Genomic DNA, 5,231 nt, shown 5'->3' with positions numbered 1-5,231 from the left:
ATTATAATGTGTGGGATGGAGATCAAAGTTGCATGAAAGCTTGGATGGACAGTCCCTTGGGCTTTAACCTTGGATCATTGAAATTAACGCTAAAATTAAAGAAAAAGAAAAGCTTTCTACCCACTTACTAGATTTGCAAGAGTTTGATCCTTGGTACAACATGTTACTGATCATAATTCCTTGACATTGGTATACAAGGTAGGGAGCCAAGTGTATACTGATGCAATTCAATTTCATGGCATCCCCAGTACTCACAAAAACCTCTTATACATGTAGCTGACCTTAAAGCCTCAATCAATATGGGTATCAGAAGTGGCTTCAGATCTTTCTCAAAGCTCCATCCTCCATGCAAAAGCCTGGCTCTGCAACAAGATCAGGAGCAGCAGAGAGGTTTGCATCAGCTGATGCCACACTACTGACCCCCTCGAAGGGTTATACTGCCATTGATCATGGCTGCTTGGCTGTTGCTCTTTCCCAAGTCCCCAGATTTAGTGTTTAGGCAGCTTCACATTACCTAGAAGCATCTCCAATTGCAAGCCAAGGTGCAGTAGGCTGTCACTGGAGCTAGTCCTGGCAGTACAGCAGCTGCAGCTGTTATCATGATGAACCCCCCCCTCGGGCTCCATATCGTTGCTGTGCTTGCAGGCAAAATCAGCTGATTCCCGGCGATGTTAGGGGACCTTCCACGTCTGCTTCGTCTGCATCCGGTTGCTTCTCCCCGCTGTGATCCGTTGACTGAATCTGGGACAGCACTGCATCCCTGTCTGCTACCAGTACTTCCTCAATCCGTGCTTGGATCCGGGCTGCAGAGCTTCACCAGCACGCGCGAGTAGCTCTCCAATACGGCACACCCAACATCCTATAACAGCCATTCACCAGCTTGCACATTGGTCAGCAACATCCATGCGTTATTCATCAGGATAAAATTAACAATAACAGACAGCTGATCAAACAGTGGCATTCCTGGATAAAGATCTGATAGCTTAAGAGGAGAATAAAACAAAAACAGGGAACGGCCTTGTCTTTTGCAATCAGTCAGGGCCTTGTCTACCTCCTCCTGCTTCAACACCAGCGCACCGTGTTTCCCCTCAGAGGTCTGTCTATGTTTTTGATCACATAACAGAACTCATTTCCTTCAAACCATCTCTTCCAGAACCAGGTGCAATAGACTGGGATGCCTTGACCACGGCTCCATCTGGCCTCCCTCCCCTAGTCACTTTTCACAAACTTTGATTGAAAGCAATCAAGACTGATTCTAGCCCTCCAGCCAGGTTCTGTATCTGAGGATACTAGTTTCATAAACTTTCCCGGTGAGTTTCTGAAATGTTCCCATGTAGGAAGAGTGGCTCTTCTCCCTATTTCACGTGTACTTTTCCACATCACAAGCTTCCACTCCAGAGGCACCGCATACCAAGCTAGGTGCAGTTGGTCCCTGCTCCCGCCACCCCACACCCAGCAGTTTCCTCCCCCCCCCCACCCCCCCCCCCTCCCCCGTGCCCAGCAGTCCCGCCCCCAGCCGCATCTGTCTAGGTATGCAATCTCTCTCCCCGCAGAAGCTCGTGATGTTGTAATTCACAATGTGGGAATTATGCTTGCTTGTTTTGAAAGCACAACACAATTCTGCCCCTCAAGAAAACCAGTGCCAGAATTCCTGCATACCTTGTTATTTTGTATTTTACTCAGCTCCAAGGAAGTCTGCAAAAGCCCAGGAAATCTCTGCCTCAGCTCCATGAGAAGACTTTGAGCTCTTTCTACATATTTCTTTTTCCTCTCCAGCTTCTTTATAGATGTGTCCTTTGTCATCCCCCAAGTTGCTGTTGCCCTGCAAGCATTGTCTCCAATGTGTGAAAGCCTGCTGTTAATCTTACCCTTCCATATGTGGACAAGAGACTCTAAGCCATTAGCCAAAGTTGATAGGCTCTCGAAAGATGGATTTTCAACTGCAGATAGTAGAGACCGAAAGCAGCAGAGCTCAGAGGTGACGACTTTCAATGGACTGTCACCTATGACCTTTTTGCCACTCTGCATTATTCAAGGCCATAGATCCATCAGGTGCGCTGAAAACAGATAAAAGCCACCATTTACAGCACATATATTTTGATGCTTACTTTAGGAAGAGCCTTTAGATAGCTCGCTGGGATGTCCATCTCTGATAGAACATGCTCATTGATAGACTTGGCTGCTTTAAGTATCTGAAAGGCAGACTCTCTCTGATAAGAGAGTTGCTTTCTCGCATTCTCTGAAAGGCCACAAGAAGGGACCTTTGCAACAGGGACCCATTGCTTTCATCAGAAATCAGGCCATTTCACGACTTGGGCTTTCCTGCACACTCTCAGCATACCAAAATTCTGTATCTCTAAACCTGTCTAGAATTTCCTACACAAGAGAACTTGCATTTCAATCTTATGCATGTCAATAGAGTCTAGCATAACTTGACAAAACCAGCTGCTACTTACCATCAACATACTATCTAGCTTTTGCAATGCAGGAAGCCCAATGTAGACATCAGCTCGCGGCTTGCTAGCCATCACCTGTACAAATGCAAGGCAAATTTTTGCAGGAAAGGAAACTTGAGAGCCCATAAATAAACAGTCAGATACTAACATTGCTGTCACACCGGTTTCACAACAAGTTTTTGATTTTCCCAAGTGGGAAAGAGGCCCTTTTTCTTTGTTTTTCCCTGTAGCGTTCAACATCATGAGCTGCTGCTTGGAAGGCACCACATACCTACCTAGGTATGCAAACCCTCCCTGCTAGAGGCTCATGATGTTGTATTTCACAATGTGGGAATTATCGTGGGAATTGATCTAAAATTTATTGCAACTCCACCTCAAACTTCATATGCAAATACCTGTTTGGATTAACAAACAGAATGCTCACCTCAATTGTAGCTCCACTAGGAAGTGCTTGAGAAGTGGGGACAAGTTCAACAATGTAATCACAAGGGGATGCAAGCCACTCCATCTCCCTCAACCATCTTAACTTGCTGTCTTGACATAATGGTTCAAGCCTCCAGAGATCCCCAAATATAGCAGCTGCAAAGCCATTAAAGCACCTTCAAACACTTCTTTGTGCTAACCTCACCATCTATTTTAATTAATCAACCACATGGACACAAATGGCTCAAATTTCAATTGAAGCCCTACTCTGGTAACCAAGCAGCTCTAATAGCATATTAAAGACAGACTAAACAGGGATTAGAGAGGCTATTTGCACAGCCTTGTGATTGATGCACTCGGACTAAAAAAGACCAGGTAGGACTAACCTGAGAGCTTTGCTATTGCATTTGAGATCGTGAGAGCTGTGCTTGCTCCTCTAGATCCGCCTGAAAAGTCCTCCCCAAGCAGGAGCTTTGCGAACCGCTCCTTCATCATCATCATCAAATCTGAGTAGACCATTTCCTACATTAGCATTGCTTTTGAAGAGCTTTAATTAGGGAGGCATTTATCCAACTAACATCTCTGCAATGGCCACTCACTTGACCACTCATTCTCATGGTGGCTATACAAATTGGGAAGCTTTACAGGGAGCGAGACCTCAACAGAATCACAATGTGGGTAGTGCAGTCCTGGCATTGATGGAGGGCAATTCTGATCAGCAAGATGCTCATCATATTTTGATGATCCAACATCGGCATCTCGGATATGTAGTTTGTTGATACAAGAAGATAAATGGGCTGTACAACCGTGACCATCATCAGTCTGTGCATAAATTGGGCAAGGGAGTGGGTCTTGCAGAAAGCAGCCTTCCTGCATTATCATACTTTGATCTGAAATGGGATGCCGACATGAATGAGGACCCTTTTGATGATCCTGATGATGATGATGATGATGGCAGCGGATGTCAAATGGGCCACTGCTACCGCAGCTAGTGAAGTTGAAACTGCTTGCTAGGTCCTCCTCCCCCCTTTCTACTTGATGATCACCAGGGTAGCAACATGAGCAACCTGTTCTATTGGCAAAACAAGTATGACCCACATCTGACCCCCAGCTGTTGAGGCTTATACTGGAGCTGGTGCTCTCCTGCCTTTCCATTGTCTACCTTATTATCAACTCAGGCTTTCTCCCAGCAGTTGACCGCAGCACTTCCCGAAGCACTCCATGTTTTAGCAGCTCTTTCCAATTCAAACTGATGGCATTGGAGGCTCTGATTCACCTGCCAGAATCGGCCAAAACATAAGCTGCGAGAAATGTTTCGGCATTGCTTTTCAATCCAGACAGATAGAATTAGAGGCTCTACTTCAACTGCCAGCATCATGCGAAACATGTAGCAGTGAGAAATGTTTCAGCAACTCTTTTCAATCCAAACTGACGGGATTAGAGGCTATAATTCACCTGGCAGCATCACTCAAAAGATGAGCTGTGAGGAAGTACTCTAGCAATTCTTTCAGTCAAAACTGAAGGGATTAGACGCCCTGATTCACCTGCATGAGAAGGGCCTCATTCAAGAGTCTCTGGCAGCGGCACTCAAAACGTGAGCTGTGAGGGAGTATTTTAGCAACTCTTTTCAGTCGAAACTGATGAGATTAGACCTCCTAATTCACCTGCATAAGAAGGCAATCACCCAGAACATTACCTGTGAGTAATGATAGGTGACCTCTAATCAGCTAAGAATGCAGGTGAAGGGCCGCACCCAAAAACATTACGTGTGGGTAATGATAGATGACCTCTAATCAGCTAAGAAAGCTATAACAGTGATCATGTCTTCCTAGTCTCAGATCTAATTCTAGCTAAGAATGCAGGGTGAAGGGCCTCACCCAAAACATCACTTGTGGGTAATGATAGATGACCTCTAATCGGCTAAGAAAGCTATAACAGTAATGGTAGATGGCCTCCAATCAGCTAAGAAAGCTATAACAGTAATCATATCTTCCCAGTCTCAGATGTAATTCTAGTTAGGAATGCAGGTGAAGGGCCTCACCCAAAACATCACTTGTGGGTAATGATCAAACGAGAAACCCGGTAATATGACTCTGTTACGAGTGTTTACAGTCTTGTTTTTTCATTTGTTGGCCATCTTTTTCTAATTTCATGAATTGTTCTTTTGGCCCAAAATATGAGGATTTTGATGTGCCGAGGATCTGTCCAAAATCTTTTACTTCTCTCGCTTTCTCGAGAAAAGGAATTTGAATTTTGACCCCCCCCCCCCCCCCCCCCCCGAATCCGAAACTACTGTGCGACTGTGATTGTGTGTGCAATACGAAAAATGGGTATTTAAAACGAATACACAGG

The 5,231-nt window shown here is 45.2% G+C and overlaps 1 pseudogene across 1 annotated transcript; it reads right to left on the bottom strand.

The window, feature by feature from the left end:
- Positions 1 to 651: 651 nt before the first annotated feature.
- LOC148008696 (rop guanine nucleotide exchange factor 3-like) lies at positions 652 to 4,912 on the bottom strand (annotated as a pseudogene). The gene is made up of 7 exons (XR_015689972.1): positions 3,479 to 4,912; positions 3,266 to 3,385; positions 2,881 to 3,035; positions 2,457 to 2,531; positions 2,109 to 2,376; positions 1,660 to 2,022; positions 652 to 859 (listed from the first exon to the last, which is right to left on the bottom strand). The product of XR_015689972.1 is annotated as a rop guanine nucleotide exchange factor 3-like (transcript).
- Positions 4,913 to 5,231: the final 319 nt, after the last annotated feature.

The sequence above is a fragment of the Lygodium microphyllum genome, unplaced genomic scaffold (assembly GCF_053477565.2).
Source record: "Lygodium microphyllum isolate KBCC unplaced genomic scaffold, Lygodium_microphyllum_v1.1.10 scaffold_81, whole genome shotgun sequence".
Lineage (NCBI taxonomy): Eukaryota > Viridiplantae > Streptophyta > Polypodiopsida > Schizaeales > Lygodiaceae > Lygodium > Lygodium microphyllum.
Note: the sequence above shows the minus strand (reverse complement) of the source record. Positions and strands in the feature narration are given on the sequence as shown.